The sequence below is a fragment of the Notamacropus eugenii genome, chromosome 2 (assembly GCF_028372415.1).
Source record: "Notamacropus eugenii isolate mMacEug1 chromosome 2, mMacEug1.pri_v2, whole genome shotgun sequence".
Classification (NCBI taxonomy): Eukaryota; Metazoa; Chordata; class Mammalia; order Diprotodontia; family Macropodidae; genus Notamacropus; species Notamacropus eugenii.
Genome location: NC_092873.1, coordinates 224349631 through 224369773, shown reverse-complemented (window position 1 = coordinate 224369773; position 20143 = coordinate 224349631).

The following is a 20143-nucleotide window of genomic DNA, read 5'->3' as shown; positions in this document are numbered from 1 at the left end:
TGATTTCTAATCTATTCTGCTATATCCCTCCATTTTGTTGGTGAGTTCATCCCTTTAACATTCACAGTTGGAATTACTATGTATTTTCCTCCATTCCATTCTCTTATATTTGTCCTTCTCTCTCTCTCCCTCCTCCCTTCCCCACTTCTCCTTAAGAGTTTGTTTTCCTTCTGACCACCTCCCTTAATCTACCTTCCCTTTTAATCCCCTTTCTCTTAATTCCTTTCCCTCCTACTTCCTTTATAATGGTGGCTGCTAAATCTTGTGTGATCCTGGTTGTATCTCCATAGTTAATTTGCTCTTTCTGGCTGCTTGCAATATTTTTCTTGATCTGGGAGTTGTAGCTTTTGACTATAATATTCCTAGGAATATTCATTTTCAGGTATCCTTCAAGTATCTGGTTCTAAGTTATCTGAGCAGTTTTCATTTATAATGAATGTCTTGAAGCATGATCTGGGGTCTTTTTGTTCATGGCTTTTAGGTAGCCCAATCATTTTTTAGTTATCTCTTCTTGATCTAGTTTCAAGTTCAGCTTTTTCCTATGAGATATTTTATACTTTCTTTTATTTCTTTCAGTTTTTTGACTTTGGTTTTGATGTCTCATGGAGTCATTAGCTTCTATTTGACCAATTCCAATTTTAAAAGATTTATTTTGTTTAGAAATGTTGACAATTCTCTTTTCATAATTTTCTTGCATCTCTCTCATTTCTTTTGTCATTTTTTCTTCTACGCTTTTACTTAGTTTTTGAACTATTTTTTTCTTTTTAAAAAATCTCTTTTTTTAACTCATCTAAGAATTATTTGTTGGGCTTGTGTCTAATCTGCAATTTTCTTTGAGGCTTTGCTTGGAGATTTTGTGTTAGTGTTGGGTTTTGCTCACTTCTGGGGAAAGGGAGACTATCTGACTTGAACTTTTATCTTTTAATGTTCTTCTGTTTTCACAACTCAGTCTGGGAGGCTTATAAGTTTTCACTTCTTCCAAAGCAGTGTGAATTGGAGACACATCTGTTTACTGCCTTCTTGGTCAGAGCTCTCCAAGGTTCCTAACCCAAGTTTGGGTTCATTGGATTGTGTGTGGTTGAGGCTGCTGGACTTAGTCACAGTTAGCCCATTGGAAGGTTCAACTGAACTTCTAGCTTCCCTTTGATCTTATCTCCTGTCCTGATTATTCCCTTGCATGCTTATAAGTGATTCTAATGGTTAGAACTGAGTCCCAGCTCTTCTCTGGGTTCAGAGCTACAAGGTCCTTGCTCCATACACAGTTTAGGATCCTTTCACTCTCAATTGCTCTCCTCTGCCCTGGAAGTGTGACCTGGAACTGGGTAATGGGTTACAGTTACCAGCTGGCACCCATTTCTGTCTCCAGCCCTGGTTCAGGGGTTCCTGGGGTTTTTTTCTGCCCTGGTGCTTCTTGCCCTGGTGTTTAGTCTCAGCCCCCTTACTGTCACTGAGCACTGGAATGTTCTTGCCATTGCTACTAATGCTGTTGCCACTGTTCTGTTTCCTTGGCCAGTTCATCTCCCCAGTATCTGTAGACCTCTCTATTTTTCTTCCACTCTTGTGCTGAAAAAATGAATCATGATGACTTTATCTTGGCTTTCCCAATCAGAATTCAGTCTGGAGCATTTTCTAGGCTGTTGTGAAAGGTGAGTGAGCTGGACAATAATTCTCACTTCTCCATCTTGATTCTGCCCCCAGATTATCCATTTTATTTTCTGTGATTCTCTCCATCCTCAAGCCTATGGCATCTGTTATACTAGTGTTCACCCTTCCAGCTACTAACCAGGCCTGACACTGCTTAGCTTCTGAGATCAGATGAGGCTGGATAGTGCGACTATTGGATTAGTGGTTGGGGAAAGCTGGATTAGGACAGCTAGTTAAGAGAAATGAGACAGGGAAATAAAGGTGGGGCACGGGAGACTGAATGTCAAGAGTGAGAGGAGGGCTACTAAAAGGGAGGTGGGAGGACTAAGGACAAAGTATCTATTTCACTTTTTTTGCCTGCAATTGTCCTTATTGCCTCTCTAGGCATTCACATATCTGCAAGTAATCGTTTCTTCTGCTAATACTTTTTGAACTAAATCTTAAGAAAGGTGAAGGTACAGCACTTTGACAAATATAATAGTGACTTTTTTTTCCAATTTAAATAGTGACCATTGTTCTGACATCTTATTCTATGCTGTACCTGAGACCATTATAACAAGTTCAGGTAAACATGCCGAAAATTTCTGGGATCTCATCCTTGGTAGGAATTCAGTTCAGACTGTGCCTGAACACAAATACCTTCTATTCCAAACATAACATAGGATCATAGGATCAAAGATTTAGAGCCATAAGAAACCTTAGAAGCCATCTAGTTCAACCTTTCATTTTACAGATAAAGAAACTGAGACACAGAGAGGTTAGATGACTTATCCAGGGCCACATAGCCAGTAAGTATCTGAGACAGGTTTCAAACTCTAATGTTTCTGACTCCAAATACTCCAATATTCTATCCATTATCACACCTAACTATTTTTTCTGTAAGACCTCTAGAGAAGGGTTACCCACTACTTCCTGTGGTAGCCCATTACATTTTTGGATAGCTTTTAAAAAAAAATTTAATTAATTTATTTTTAGTTTTTAACATTTACTTCCATAAGATTTTGAGTTTTGAATTTTCTCCCTTCCTCTGCTTCCCTTCTCCCCAAGATGGTATGCAATCTGATATAGGCTGTACTTTCATATTCATATTAAACTTATTTTCACATTAGTCATGATGTAAAGAAGAGTTAGAACTCATGGGAGGAACCACAAGAAAGAAGCAACAAAACAAAACAACAAAAGGGAAGCCAATAGTATGCTTCCATCTGTATTAGGACTATAAAGTTCTTTCCTTGAATTTTCCATCATTAGTTTTTTTGGATTTGTCTTAGATCCTTACATTGCTGAGGAGGGCTAAGTCTGTCAAGGGCAGTCATTGCACAATGTGGCTGTAACTGTTTACAATGTTCTTCCGATTCTGCTCATTTCACTCTGTATCAGTTCATATCAGTCTTTCCAGGGTTTTCTCAAGTCCACCTGCTTAGCATTACTTAGAGCGCAATAGTATTCCATTATATTCCTATACCACAACTTGTTCAGTCATTCCCCAGTTGATGGACATTCCCTCAACTTCCAATTCTTTGGATGACTTTATTGGTTAAGAAGAATTTATTGACATCAAGCCTAAATATGTTTCTTAAAACTTCTATCCATTGCTCCTAGTTCTATCCTCCAGGGTTGAACAGAACATTTTTCATCTTTCTTCTCTCTTTTTCTGATACTTTCAGATGCTATCATATCTTCTTTCCTCCATTGAGTCTTCTTTTTCTCTAGCCTAACAGGTCTGATTGTTCTTTCCATTTATCCATTACATACTCATCTTGGCTCGTTTTCACATTGTGATTGCCTTCTTCTAGATGCTTTCCAGATTATTGATGTCCTCTCTGAAATGTAGTACCCAGAATTGTACATAATAATCCAGATGTGGTAGGAGCATGACATAGTAGGAATATCTAGTGATGCCTGAGTCTTGGGCACTTTGCTCTCATAACACAGTTCACGGTAGCTTTGATCAGAGCTAGCCTGAGGTAAAACAGTGTTAGAGCTGAGTGCTTGGAGGCCTTCTACCAGTTTTCTTTTTGTTACACTTTCTTAAGGCAATGAATACTTAGTGCTCCTCCATGTCCAGGACCTGCTCCAAGTTCTCATGTTCTCAGGAAGAGCAGGCTGTCAAGAAATCCAGAATTCAACTCATTCCTCCCAGTGCACAAATGAAGAAACCAATGATCTTTCTCAATTCTGCAGTTTTCAAAGGAAAAGTCAGAAATCTTTTTGAAAAGAATGTTACCCTGATTTACACTTATCTGGTATGGATGTGACTGTAGTGAAGATTGATTATGCTAGACAAGACAAGAAGACAAGAAAGTGCTAGAATTAACCGAAAATTTTCTTTTCTTTTTGAATGCAAAGAAAGACCATAAAAATATTTATTGACTAATGTTCACCAGTATTTACAATAAAGTAGACAACATACAGTTGTTAACATTCCAATGACTACAAAGTTTGTTTGTTTGTTTGGCGAGTTTTTGTGTGTTGTTGTTTTTCTTTTTACCTGACTTCTGTGGAGCCAAGTGACTCAAAAACTCAAATGGCTGGTCCTTCATGTTGAAGGAATGGATTGAGATGAAGTGCAAAAACCATGCATGTCAAGAGCTTTGACTGGACCTTTCCAGATACCTTCCTACCCTTTACAAAACATATCTGACCTGTGCCCTATTTCATACTTCTCTTTGGACTGAACCAGTGATTTCATGAGTATATGAAATGTCAAGTAAGAAAGTTTTACCAATATGACGCAGTAACTTTTGCTGTAAATCGTGGTCTTGGGGAATTGTCTAACAGCATTGAAAGGCAACATGGAATAGTGGGTATAGTTGACCTTAGTATGGATTTAGGACCTTTCTCTGACTGATATTGGCTATGTGACTTTGCCTAAGTTCCATACCTACATACTTTTATATGTAGCTATATGGTAAATATCAGACAGCTTGAGCTAGTCCCTTTCAAACCTTCAAGTGCTACAGAAATGTGAGTTGTTTCTTTGCAACAAGCCTTTGAGATGAGTGAGTGCAGTTAAGTACTCAGCCAGAGTCACAACAGCTAGTAATTGTTGGATTCAGGATTTGAACCCAGAGCAAATGACTCCAAAGCTATTATATTTAGTGCTTTTGGACGAGAAGTTCTTAATCCTTTTTCAGTAATGGACCCCTTTGGTAGTCTGGTGAACCCTATGAATCTCTTCTCAGAATGATTTTTAAATGCATAAGATAAAATATATAAAATTACATAGAAAACTGAGTATATCAAAATAGAGGTGACCCTTGTCCCATTGGTATAGAACTCCCTCTTTTATTGGTGGAGATGAATGCCCTGTCCTGGGTGAGAGGCAGGGTGGAGCTGGTGAAGGCAGAAGAACTCTAACCTTCTTCAGTCATTTTTGAGATTTTGCAAACCTTTAACTCAGGGCAGCTATGTGATACAGTGGATAAAGTATCAGCTCTGTATCTAGGAAGACCTGACTTCAAATCTGGCCTTAGGCACTCACTAGTTGTGTGACTCTGAGCAAGTCATTGAACCCCGTTTGCCAGTTTCCTCCTCTGTAAAATGAGCCAGAGAAAGAAATGGCAAATCACTCCAGTATTTTTGCCAAGAAAACTCCAAATTAGGATCACAAAGAGTCAAACAGCCTCTGTGGTCACTTCAGCTGTTTCTGGTGCTTCTGGTTTCCAGATTCTAAAAAGAAGATGGAAGAGTCCACCTATACTTAGGCTGCTGAAGGAAAACACTCTAGGAAGATATGAGAGAAGTTGGCAGTCTCCATAATGCCCCTATCTCTAGCTTGCTAAATAGTGACTTCAAGGAATTTCCCCTTTGGTGAGATCTAGAAGTCTCTCCTTCTTGAGCTGAGTTACTTTATGCTCCCAATGAGAGAATGTCTTCACTCTGTACTATCTGATGTATATTCTCCTATGTGTACTTTCTCTGATTTCTGTTTTGCTACCAATTTGGAATAATGGATTTTCTTGAATAAGTGTTTTATTATATATGTTCATTGTAGAAGCTAGTATTTGCCAGAAAAGGGGTCAAGTCTTGGATATAAAGCTTGGAGTTGTCCTTTCCCTTCAATAATGACACAGTCGTCAGAAGTTAGATTGAACCTAATCATATTCTTTAGCCTAACCATATCTAGAGGTATATGTATAATTTTAACCTACAATCCTACCTCCAATCTCCTTTTTTCCTTCCTAGCAGGAATTAAAAGATGGAGGAGAAGAGGCTAGATATGTCCATTTTGCTTCCCTCTGAGTCACACAATGATACCGCCATACAACCTGTGGCGTTGTATGTTATAATTTTTTTAAAGTTGAAGGATGCTAAGTTAGGAACCACTGTTAAATGACTATGAGTCAGAGGGTTCAAAGTGATTATATTTGGTCTCTTCTCAACCCTGTTTCCTGGATGCAAACACTTGCCCAGGCTGCTGAAGGCCCGCCCCTTTCCCATGATAAAGGACCACAGGTCCCATCATATTCACTTTCTTCAAGGACCCTGGAGAAATTACCCTATTATAGCACAGATCTACCCACATATATCCTTTCCAGGGTTTCCCCAAATTCCCTTTCCTTTCTGATCTGAGTACATACCCACTAACTTAAACATCTTCCTTAAATTTATCTTCAGGCCTCCACATTTCCAAAAGAATATTTCTTGTTTTCTGACACTAGCAGTAATAATACAGTAGTTTCTATTTTATTACAACTTTGGATCCATAACCCACTTATCTGCCATCTGGGAATACATTCAGCTCTGCCACCCCCTCTCTATGCAACCTTGGGCAAGTAGCTTTACCTTAGTTTCCACTTGCCCCTCTATAAAATAAGGATGAACTCTAATGTTCTTTCTAGCTCAAACTATGATCCTATACTTTCCTCTATTATTTTCACCTCTGCCCATAAAGCTTCTGACAATCAATTATGTCATTAAAACAATCTTCATTATTAAATAAAATATTGCTACATTTTAAAATTAGTATATACCAAAATAAAATATTATTATATTAAGACAGAATACTAGGATTTTATTTGCTTCAATATAAGAGGCCCTGCATAAAAAATTGGGGGTATGTAATGGCAAAGTAATTCTTATCCAAAATAATTAGTGAGTTTTTCACAGTCTGTGCTTAAGAAAATATCATTCTCTGCAAGACTAATGAAGCAGACCCTGCAGATAAGGCCAGGGACATCTGTGTCAACTATTTCCAACCATTAGGTATTTTTCTGTTCCTAGAGAAAAAAAAATCCCCTGCATTTCCCTCTTGTAAAAAAAGAGTAAGAAAAGAATTAAAGCAGTAAAGCAAAATTAACCAAAAAAAATTACCTATTTTTGACACTATGTATATTCCATACCCACAAGACTTTACCTCTGCAATGAAAGGGAGGGGCATGTAGAAAACAAATTTCTTATAAAAGTTATTCACGTTCCTTTCTCCCCACCCTGTCTATTCATGGGTTTAAAATGGAAGATCTCAGAATAAAGAGATGGGTTTCATCCATTTTGATAAAAATACCTCATTTTGTCAATTATGTTTTAAGTAAAACCGAAATCCAGAGATGAGAAGTAAACCTAGAAAACACAGAAGTCCTCAAAGCCTGAACAGAAATGCAAACTAGGCTCTGACCAGGTGGCATATCAAGTACTAATGATTTTACAATAAAATGTTAGCTTCAAACCACAGGATTGATAATGCCATTATGTGTGCAAGAAAGAAAAAAAAGCATTACCTAATGCTCTCCAGTCATTTAGAACCAAAGACTTTCTAAAAAGGTCATGGAAAAGTGCTAGATATCAGAGATCTCCTAATTTCTAGAATCATTGCGATGCTGGAAAATCTAGTTGTAAAACTGAAAATCAAAAAGAATCATATGTTGAAAGCACTGGGCATCAACTGGGAAAATATGCCCCCAGTAAGTGAAACATGCACACACACACACACACACACACACACACACACACACACACACACACATACACACACATACACATTTTTTCCTTCTGGAATTTTCTAGGATATAGTTCATTTCAATTTAAAAATGTGTTGCATTTTCCTCTAGGTTCTCATTTGCAGGTAGTATAGCTTTCTGTGTAATTTATGAGACTAAGAGAAGAACCTTCTTTCTGCCTCTCATATATTCAATCTAATTTAATTGAACAAGAACTTAATATGTGCCTCCTGAATACAGGGCAGTGAGTTACTTACTCCCTACAGCCTCTTTAAGCAGCTTCTATTGTATTTACGAGTGGAGGCATTGTCAAGGGGAGGGAGGGAGAATGCACAGATAAATAAATGCACCCTAATAAGAGGAGGAAGAGGACACTAAAAAGAGGAGAAACAGAAAAGGTTTTCTGGGAGATTTGTAGTACCAGTTAGCCTTGATGAAAACTAGGCATTCTAAGGCAGGTGAAGATGGAGTGTTATTTTAGATACGGCAGATAACTTGCATAAAGGCACGGGTGCCCGAGGTGATGATGATGATGACAAGAGCAGCAACAATAATTAGTACTTATATAGGGCGTACTATGTTCCAGGCACTATGCTAAGTACTTTACGATGACAGTTATCTCTTTCACATTGCAACTTTTCCACTGTTGGTCATATGTATCATGAGTCAGCATAAGAAGTTCAATGGGATTTTTCTAAGTTTTGAGGAAGCCACAGATGATACAAGAAGACCAACTGATGACACAGAAAATGTTTAGAAATACAGAAATGCATAAAGTATATGTGTAATATTGTATAATATCAACATAGTTTATCTTTTATCACCATAATAATTCAGACTTCTCTGGTACAGAGGGCCAATACGTGTTACCTGGATTCTCCAGAACACTGGAGTATCGCACCCCTGACCCCCATGATATGGAAGACAGAAGTTAAGTGACAGCTAAGTGTCTGAGACTGGAACTGAACTCATTTCTCTCTGACTCAAATACAGTGCTCCATGTATTGTACCTCCTAGCTGCCTCTTCAGAGACACAGGATAGAAAAAGGGAGTGAAGGGGATGCAGAGTGGAACCAGAGGTGGTGAATATGAGGTATCACTTGACTCAGAGACAACTGAAGAAGGAAATATTGCCCAACAGGGAGGGAGATAAGCAGAAGCTTATCTTGAATTCAAAGTCACTGGGAATAGACTGAAGGATGAGGGCAGCCCCTGTGCTGAATAGGATTTGGGTGCTGAGAGGAAGTCCTACCCTCTCTAGCTCCACTTAGGTCTTTAAAGGAAAGTGCTGTCCACATATTTCAGTTTAGTCATTTTTCAGTCGTGTCCGACTCTATTTAAGGTTTTCTTGCAGAGATATTGGAGTGGTTTGCCATTTCCTTCTCTGGCTCATTTTACAGATGAGGAAACTGAAGCAAATTGGGTTAAGTGACTTGCCCAGGGTCACATAGCTAGTAGGTGTCTGAGGCCAGATTTGAGCTCAGGTACATGAGTCTTTCCAACTCTAGACCAGGCACTCTATCCACTGCCCCACCTAGCTGCTCCACATACTTAGAAGTTACTTAATGGAATCTGCAGAGTTGAAATGTATCTAGGTAAATCTATTTGATTTGAGAATTTCTTCTACAGGGCTCATTCCCACTAAAGAGGAGGTTCATTAATTCTACTGCTGGACAGTTCTAATTGTCAGAAATTCTGTCCTTGTATTTAGCTGTCAATTTATCTCCCCCAAATTCTAAGGAATCATTAAAAGGTGATCTTATCTCTTGCCTCTGGGCACTACAATATCTAAACTGAGAGGCAAAAGTACTCAACAAATGACACTGGGGAATTCCTTATGTCATCAATTCTCCTCATGCCACAGTCTAAGTACAGAGTTAAATTTGTATTTCAATGTGGAAGGACAAGAGTTGGTCAGCTTTTTAAACTGATTTACCTCACTGTTAATTCATACTGAATTAGTAGTCTACTGAAGTCCCCAATGTTTTTTAACTTGAACTGTTGGCTAACCATTCTCCCCATTTCTTGACCTTAAAAAGTTGAAATTTTGAACCTCCGCATTGTAGGGGGACCAGATCTATGATTTTATTAGTGTACTTATGTCCTGGTGAGAAAATTCCTCCTATTAATGCAGATCGGGAACTTTTTTTAGCTTAAAGTCTTAGCGAGTTGCATGTGGCACTAAAAGATAAAATGACTCACCCAGGGTCACAAAGTCAGTACTTGCAAGAGACAGGACTTGAATTTGGGCTGTTCTGACCCTAAGATTTGACTCTACCTACCAAACCAAAGTGCCTCTGGTTCTGTGGCATCCTGGGCCATCTCCACTCATCCTGATGAATACCTGGTCACTGGATCCAGATTTCTCAGGTGGAGAAAGTAAGGTTGGTGACCTTGCACAGCTCTTCCTCCCTCAAATCAAAGTCAACTGCAAGTCACGTCATCATTTCTCTGATGTCATGGTCCTCTTTGAAAACGAAGGACAGACACAACAAAGCCCCTGGTTCTATAATACGATTCAAGAATAGACAGATCAAATCTATTAATCAAATCTATAATTTAAGGAGTGTCCACATTCTTTTTGAATAAGAATTTCTTGTTATGAGAATTCCCAGTGCCCAATGAACTACATCACTCAGAATCTGACTTGTAATATAATCCTTTTCTTTTAATTGATTCTGAAAAAGAGCAACTTTCTGGTTAGCTAGGTGGGGTAGTGGATAGAGCACTTATTTGGAAAGATCTGAGTTCAAATCTGGCTTCAGACACTAGCGGTAAGTCACTTAACCTCTGTCTGCCTCAGTTTACTGAACTGTAAGGCAACGATAATAATAGCACCTGCCTCTCAGGACCAAGAGAGATACTAATTGTAAAGCTTTTAGCACTTCATGTGTTTACAATGCCTACCACGATTTTGTGGCTCCTGTTGTTCAGTCATTTCAGTAATCCATTTGAGGTTTTCTTGGCAAAGACACTGAGGTGGTTTATTTTCTTCTCCAGTTCATTTTACAGATGAGGAAACTGAGGCAACAGGGTTAAATGACTTGCCCAGGGTCACACAGCTAGTAAGTGTCTGAGGCCACATTTGAACTCAGGAAGATGGGTCTTCTGGACTCCAAGCCCCAGAACTCTTTCCACTGCCCCACCTAGCTGCCCACCTGGCACATAGTAAGCTCTGTAGAAATGTTAGCTATTATTAGTACAAGTAGTCTTATATTTGTTGTATCCACAGTGCCCAACATGGTAATTGGCACAAGGTAATCACTTAATAAATACTTGGTAATTGAACCAACTCAACAATCCTCGACCTTCTTGGAAGGCAGCTAGGTGGCATAGTGGCTACAGAAGGCACTGAACTTGGAGTTAGGAAGACCTGAGTTCAAATTCAGCCCCAGATACTTTTTTTAGCTGTGTGAATCTGAGCATATCACAACCTCTATTTGCCTCAGTTTCCTTACTGTTGGGGATGGAAGCTCAATTCCATGTGGACAGTCTCGGGTGGGTAAAGGTGGGAACTTTTAAATCTTAGAGTTCTCATGAGGCCCCCCAGAAAACAGCAGGGAATCGAGGAGTGAGACCGAGCTATCTTGTGTATTTCCGCCTCTTCCCGTGAGAAACATGATGGGAGAGAGCTCTCCCTGCCCTCGAGACTGTCCCGGATCTGGGCACACCTATTGTTATCTAACAGGCATGGTATTCAGGTGCAAACTACACGGCCGGAGAGCTTAATTAGGGTCAGGAAAGCCTGAAGGCGCTCTTAGCGCGGAGGGGCCCTGACAGGACAGAAGGCTCCGTTTTTCCTCTCTTCGCTCTCCCCTCCCCCTCTCTCCCCACTTACACTTCTACTTCCAATCTCTTACCGTAAGATCTTTGCCTCCTTGGGAGATTTCTCTCTCCCTCCTAAGGAAGAGCTTCCCCTGCACTTGTAACCAGGACCCTGAATAAAGCCTAACCCTTGTTTGACTCCGGAAAGTCTCTTCTCTCATACTTTTATCCGGTTTGGCCAACCGAAGACCTGGGACAGGTAAGGTAAGACTCGGGTAGCCCTCAGGCCTCTAGGCCTGGCACCTTACCTGTAAAATAAGGATAATAGTATCTCACCTACCTCCTACAGTTCTTGTGAGGATCAAACAAGAAAACAATTGTAAAGTGTTTTGTAAACCTTAAAGTAACATATAAATGCTAGCTGTTATCATTATCGAGTCCCTTGTCCCCTTGTCCTATGGCCAATCATATCCTGCCAACCTTAACCTTTGGATCACTCCAACCATCTGTCTCATTTGCTCCTCTTATCCACATCTTACTGAATGGAACTAGAGGAAATCCTGCAACTCTGCACTCTTCCTTTCTTATGACAGTACATTTGAAAGCCCCACCCACTATCCTCCTAGTTACCACCTCAGCATCATGCTTAACTTCCTATCTCCCATATTTAATCTGCAACCAAGTCTGGCCATTCACAACATCTTTCCTGTGTGTCCTTATATGTTCTCCCCACTCACACAGCCGCCAGCCTGGTACACATCCTCATCAATGAACATCTGAACCATTTCAGTGGCCTCCTGTCTGGTTTCCTTACCCAAAGTCTCTCCCTAATCCAATCCAGAAGCTGATATGTAACTCTGTTTGTGCCAGCCCCTACTGAATAAACTGCAGTAGCTCCCTATTACCTCCAGTACCAAATGCAAAGTCTTCTAACTGGCATATAAATCAGTCAGTCAATAAACATTTATTATGTGCCGGGTGCTTTGCTAAGCACTAGGGATGCAAAGAAAAGTGAAACACAGTCTCCAACTTCAGAGTTCACAATACACAAAAATTGGATACACAATAGACAAACTCTGTATAGATAAGATATGCAGGGTACATTGGAGATAATCAACAAAGTGAAGACGGGCAGCTAGGTGGCACAGTGGACAGAGTGCTGCACCTGGAGTCAGGAAGACTCATCTTCCTGAGTCCAAATCTAGCCTTAGATGCTTACTAGCTGTGTGATCCTGGGCAAGTCATTTAAGCCTATTTGTATCAGTTTACTCACCCATAAAATGAACTGGAGAAAGCAATGGCAAACCACTCTAGCATCTTTGCTGAGAAAACCCCCAGCTGGGGTCATGAAGAGGCAGACGACTGAATAGCAACAGCATCAGGGTGAAAGCACTGGCATCAAGGGGAATAAGGAAGTCTTCCTTTAGAAAGTGGAATTTTAGGGGCGGAGCCAAGATGGCGGAGTAGAAAGACGCACATACACATAGCTCCGAACCCACAACCCACAGAACGGCTAGAGGGGATCAACTCACGGTGAATTCTGCACCCAGAGGCCACGGAATATTGGAGTGAGGGAAATTTCTGTTCCGGAGAGACCTGCAAACCTCTCACGGGGGGTCCTTCGCGCTGCGGACTGGGCACCGGGACTGGGAGCTGAGTGCAGCCCTGCAGCGGCCGCGACACCGTGAGGAAAAGATCCGAGCGGGCTACGGAGACGGGATCTCCAGTGGTGGCACAAGCCCCCCCACCCACAGGTGACGAGGGTCTGTGACAGAGTCTCTTTGGCGGGTTGAGAGGGGAGTGGGGTGCCCCCGTGGCTTGCCCCCCCCCCCCCCCGGGAGATAGAAGCTGAGAGGCGGCTGCAGACAGGGGCTCCCCAAGTGGGCAGGAGCCTGGATCCATTGTGGAAGGTCTGTGCATAAACCCCCTGAGGGAACTGTGCCTGAGAGGTGGCCCTGCCCTGCCCTGGCCATCTGAACTTAATTCTCACACTGAATAGCAGCCCTGCCCCTGCCAAAAGCCCTAAGGCGGGAAGCAGCATTTGAATCTCAGTCCCCAAACGCTGGCTGGGAGGATCAGGAGGTGAGGTGGGTGTGAGGAGAATATTCAGAGGTCAAGCCACTAGCTGGGGAGAATGCCCAGAAAAGGGAAAAGAAATAAAACTATTGAAGGGTACTTTACCGGAGAAAAGACACTTCCTCCCTTCCTTTCTGATGAGGAAGAACAATGCTTACCATCAGGCAAAGACACAGAAATCAAGGATTCTGTGTCCCAGCCCACCCAATGGGCTCAGGCCATGGAAGAGCTCAAAAAGAATTTTGAAAATCAAGTTAGAGAGGTGGAGAAAAAGCTGGGAAGAGAAATGAGAGGGATGAAAGAGAAGCATGAAAAGCAGATCAGCCCCCTGCTAAAGGAGAACCAAAAAAATGTTGAAGAAATTAACACCTTGAAAACTAGCCTAACTCAATTGGCAAAAGAGGTTCAAAAGGCCAATGAGGAGAAGAATGCTTTCAAAAGCAGAATTAGACAAATGGAAAAGGAGATTCAAAAGCTCACTGAAGAAAATAGATCTTTCAAAACTGGAATGGTACAGATGGATGCTAAGGACTTTATGAGAAAGACAGATATCACAGAACATAGCGAGAAGATTTGAAAAATGGAAGATAATGTGAAATATCTTATTGGAAAAACAACTGACCTGGAAAATAGAATCAGGAGAGACAATGTAAAAATTCTGGGACTACCTGAAAACCATGATCAAAAGAAGAGCCTAGACATCATCTTCCATGAAATTATCAAGGAAAACTGCCCTGAGATTCTAGAACCAGAAGGCAAAATAAATATTCAAGGAATCCGCAGAACACCGCATGAAAGAGATCCAAAAAGAGAAACTCCTAGGAACATTGTGGCCAAATTCCAGAATTCCCAGGTGAAGGAGAAAATATTGCAAGCAGCTAGAAAGAAACAATTCAAGTATTGTGGAAATACAATCAGGATAACACAAGATCTAGCACCCTCTACATTAAGGGATCGAAGGGAATGGAATAGGATATTCCAGAAGTCAAAGGAACTAGGACTAAAACCAAGAATCACCTACCCAGCAAAACTGAGTATAATACTTCAGGAGAAAAAATGGTCTTTCAATGAAATAGAGGATTTTCAAATTTTCTTGATGAAAAGACCAGAGCTGAAAAGAAAATTTGACTTTCTAACACAAGAATGAAGAGAACCATGAAAAGGTGAACAGCAAAGAGAAGTCATAAGGGACTTACTAAAGTTGAACTGTTTACATTCCTACATGGAAAGACAATATTTGTAACTCTTGAAACATTTCAGTATCTGGGTACTGGGTGGGAGTACACACACACACACATGCACACACGCACACATACATAGAGACAGAATGCACAGAGTGAATAGAAGAGGATGGGATCATATCTTAAAAAAAAAAATGAAATCAAGCAGTGAGAGAGAAATATTGGGAGGAGAAAGGGAGAAGTTGAATGGGGCAAATTATCTCTCATAAAAGAGGCAAGCAAAAGACTTATTAGTGGAGGGATAAAGAGGGGAGGCAAGAGAAAAACATGAGGTCTACTCTCATCACATTCCACAAAAGGAAAGAATAAAATGCACACTCATTTTGATAGGAAAACCTATCTCATAATACAGGAGAGTGGGGGACAGGGGCACAAGCAGGGTGGGGGGGAGGATGGAGGGGAGGGCATGGGGAGGAGAATGCAATCCGAGGTCGACACTCATGGGGAGGGAAAGGATCATAAGAGAATAGAAGTAATGGGGGACAGGATAGGATGGAGGGAAATATAGTTAGTCCTATACAACACAACTAGTATGGAAATCATTTGCAAAACTACACAGATTTGGCCTATATTGAATTGCTTGTCTTCCAAGGGGAAGGGGTGGAGAGGGAGGGAGCTAAAGAAGTTGGAACTCAAAGTGTTAGGATCAAATGTAATGTTCTTACCACTGGGAAATAAGAAATACAGGTTAAGGGGTTAAGAAAGCTATCTGGCCCTATAGGACAAAAGAGAAGACGGAGACAAGGGCAGGGAGGGAGGATGGAGGAGAGAGCAGATAGGTCACAGGGGCAACTAGAATGCTTGGGTTTGGGGGGGGGAGGGGATAAAAGGGGAGAAAATTTGTAACCCAAAATTTTGTGAAAATAAATGTTAAAAGTTAAATAAAAAAAAAAAGAAGGAAAAAAAAAAGAAAGTGGAATTTTAGCTGGAACTTGGAAGGAAGCTGTACGGAAGATATGGGGGTGAAGATTCCAGGCATGAAGGAATAGACAGTGCAAATGCATGGAGCTAGGAGACAGTATCTTGTTCAAGGTATAGGAAGGCCAGTGTCACTGGATTGCAGTCACATGGGTGTGTGTGTGTGTGTGTGTGTGTGTGTGTGTGTGTGTGTGTGTGTATGTGTGAGTGTGTGTGTGTGAGTGTGTGTATGTGTGTGTGTGAGTGTGTATGAGTGTGTGTGTGTGAGGGTGTGTGTGAGTGTGTGTGAATGTATGTGTGTGAGTGTGTGGGTGTGTGGGTGAGTGTGTGTATGTGTGAGTGTGTGAGTGTGAAATATGGTACAAGAAAACTAGAAAGGAAGGAAGGGAGGGGGGTCTTCTGAAGAATTTTGAATGTTGGATTTTCTATTGGATCCTAGGGGTCATAAGGAGCCACTTGGAATATATTGGATAGGGGTGGGGTGACATGGTTAGACCTATACTTTAGAACAGGCATGAGGAACCTGTGGCCAAAAGGATTTGTTGTGTAGAATTTGGATTCAGTCAAAAGGCCACACTTAAGGATCTAGAAGGCCATATGTGGTCTCAAGGCTGCAGGTTCCCCACCCCTGCTTTAGAAAGATCTGTTTGAAAACTGAGTTTAAGATGGATTGGACTGGGGAGAGACTTGAGGCAGAGATATCAACCAGGTGGCTACTGCAGTAATCCAGATATGAGGTGATGAAGACCTGAAGCAGGGTGGTTACAGTGTCAGAGGTGGGGAGGGAGTATATACAAAAGATGTTGTGAAGGTAAAATTGACAGAACTTGGCAACAGATTGAATATGGACAGATGTGGAAGTGAGAAGTTTAAGATGACACCTATGTTGGCAACCTGGGTGACTGAGGGGATGATGGTATCACCCACAGTGATAGACAAATTCAGAGGAGGGGAGGGTTTGGAAGAAAAGATGAGTTCAGTTTTAGGCATGTTGATGTTCAAAAGATGATTACATGATATTCAGCTTTAGATGCTCAATAGGCAGTTGGAGCTGTAAGATTAGAGGCTGAGAGACAGGTTAGGACTAAACCAGTAGATCTGAGAATCATCAGCATAGAGATGATAATTGAATTCATAGGAGCTCATGAGCTTATCAAATGAAATGGTATAGATGGAGAAAAGGGTCCAGAACAGAGCCCTGGGACACACCCAGAGTTAGCAGGTATGATGGAGAGGAAGAATCAGCAAAGGAGATTGAGAAGGTGAAGTCAGATAGGTAGGAGGAGAACCAGGAGAGTAATGTCATGGAAACCCAGAGAAAAAGAGAGAAGGATTGACAGTGTTGAAGGCTATAGAGAAGTCAAGAAGGATGAAGACTGAGAAAAGACTATTAGATTTAGCAGCTAAGAGACCACTGAAATTGGAAAGAGCAGTTTCATCAGAATGAATGAGGTTGGAAATCAGATGGTAGAGAGTTAAGTAAAGAATGAGAGGAAAAGAAGAGGAGGCCCTGATTGCAGATGGTCTTCTTGAGAAGGTTAGCCACAAAAGGGAGGAGAGATACAGTATGATAGCCAGCAGGAATGGATGGATCAAGTGAGGGATTCTGAGGATGAGGGAGACATGGATATATTTGAGATCAAATGAATATAAGTGAGGGAATGGAGATGATACTGAGGGCCATCTACTAGAGAAGGTGGGATGGCATGGAATCTTTTGTGCACATAGAGAGTTGACCTTGACAAAGAGAAGGGACAGTTCTTCATGTGAGATGGAAGTGAAGGAGATAGTTGAAGAAAGCATCTGAGTGATGTGAGATGAGGAGAGGATAAGAGGATGCTCTTAGTGACTTGTCTCATTTTTTTCTTCAGTAAAATGAAGCTAGTTTCTCATGTAAGAGGGTGAGGGACAGGGAAGCTGTGGGAGATTTGAAGAAGGATGAAAGGTTTGGAAAAAAGCTGCTAGGATGAGGGGGGTAGTGAGTTTATTAGATAGGTGTAAAAAAATTGCCCTGCTTCAGTGAGGGCCCAGTTAAAATTATGTAACATAAATTTATAGTGGACAGAGCATGATTTTGCAATTTTCTTCTGCTTCATTTAGCAGTACATGGTAGAAGAAAAGACAAGGAATGAAAGGAATAGTCCAAGGCTGAGGCTTAGCTAGGCAAGATGGCCAATACAATAGTGGGTAAGAGAGATTCAGGAAGACAGTGTAGAGATGAATTGGCTCACCAAGGGTTAAAAATAGGAGGGGGAGGGGAGTGAGCAGGAGGCATGTAGCTAGTACCAGAGTGATGACCTGGCAAAAAACTGAAGGACTGAAGGTCATGGTGAGGATAAAGAACGAGGTTTGGAGTTGCAAGGCAGAGGGAGACGTTGAATAAAAATAGGCTATGACTGGATAAATTAATTTCAGAGTACATAAACATGGAAATAGTGCATTTTTGAATAATGGTAAGATAAAAAAAAATGACCATTTCCTTGTGTGACTGAGATGGAGGTAAGGGATCATGGGGAAAGAATGTTGAGGAACTGAGAGTTTAGTGTGTTTGATGGAGTATCAGTATGCATGTTGACATGCCCGAATATGATGGTAAGAGTTGGGGAGAAGAGAAAGATTGTGAACCAGGCACTGAACTCATTGAGGAAGGAAAGGGAGTGTCCTAGAGGGAGATGGTCAACAGCTATCAGAATTTCAGTTAGGTGAATCCCAAAGGAGAGGTGAGGGTGAACTTGGAAGGGGCAATGGGGAGCAAGGAATATTACAACTACTCCACTTCCACCAGTGAGTCTGAGGAAAAGTATATCCAGTGCTAAAAGGGGATGGGGGAGCTGGGGAGATTGTGTCATTAGGAGAAAACCAAATGTCAGTGAGTGGCAGAAGATGGAACGAGTGAGAAGAAAAACAATGGAAGAGGAAAGCAAATTTCTTACTTATGCTAATGAAACTCTTCATATCCTGCTCTTTCCTACCTTTCCTCCCAGTCTTATGCTTTACTCTTCTGCACACACTCAATAGTCCCAACTACAATGGCCAGACTGTAACTCATGTACAACATTCCCGCCCCCGCACCTGTGCATGTGCATTGGCTATCACCTGTATCTGGAATGTTCTCTCTCCTTCACTTCAGCTTTCAGCTTCTTTCTATACTCAGTTCCAACCCCACTTTCTGCAGGAGACTTCCTGGTCCCTCCTGTTTACACTTTTCCCTCTGATATTACCTTCTATCTATTCGGTATCTATCTTCTATGTAGTCTTGTTGCTTCTCCTCAGATTGTCTTGCTTTGCTCTGAACTTGGCAAATAGGAAATGTGCACATTTGCACAAGTGTGCACTGGCACATAGGAAATACTTCACAAATGTGTACTAACTGATTCGTTGATTATCTTCAGAGTGAAGAAACCTCAGGTACTTTAAATTTTGAAAAACTGTCATGAATTGTGCTTAGTGAACAAATTGTCCTGGTTTCTCTAATACCTTGTTTTCTAAGCCCTTAATCATTTTCTTTGCATTCTCCTTCCCCCCATCCCAGTCTCTTTCCCTCCATCCCCCTCTCTCTTTTCCTCTACACTTTAGGAAATGGTGTCACATAGCAGGGATATTCTTGTTTTATCCTCATCTGTAATAGAGGACAGTTCAATATAATGCAGAGAGAATGGATTTGGAGTCAAAAGATTCAGGTTCAAACCCTCCACCACATTACTTTTACAACCTTGGGTCAGTTAACCTCTCTGATCCTCAGTTTCCCTAGATTAAGAATGAAGTGGTTGGAGGTCCCTTCAATTACTAAATAGGTCATACTAATAAAAGTTTTCTAAGCATGAAGAATATCTTTCCAAAAAAAATTATTAGGGGATTTATTTTTATATTTAGGCTTTAGTGAATTAGGAATCATCATGACATTTGAAATATTTCATAATTACATGATGGGTATGGGTGGAGGTTAACAAGACACATTAGAAGGGAAATAAATGAAATTTCTTAATTTAAATGTGCAAGAATGTATTGTCTGAGCAAGATTCACATGACTATGTAGTATTTGAGAAATGCTGACTGATTCACTATGCAACAATTCTCTAGTGAGAGTGTTGCACTGGGTTTCGGTAGAGTAGGTTTCTCTCTTAACACTGGACAAACTATTGTTAGAGTTCAGTATTAGTCAAAGTCATGTGGTGGCTAGAAACATGGTCCTAGGACTCCAGAAAAGGTGTGCTAGAAAATGTTTAACAACTGGCTCTTTGGTGTATATGTGTGTGCATGTGGGGAGGGGGGGAATGTATGCACGACACATTTTTAAAGTTAATATGCATTATTAACATTTACTCTACCATTTTCTTAAGTCTAGACAATCAACAAAACAATACATCAAGTCTTGATTTGTATTATTTTTTAATACTGGACATTTAGCTTTCAGCTCTCTTAAGCTTGTTCAAGCTGACTCCTGCACACCCCTGGCTAAAGACCTTGACTTTACTCCTACCTATATGACCTTAAGGAGGTCACAATTTCTTTGGGCTCTAGTTTTTTTATCTGTCCAATGAAGAGCTGGATGAGAAGATA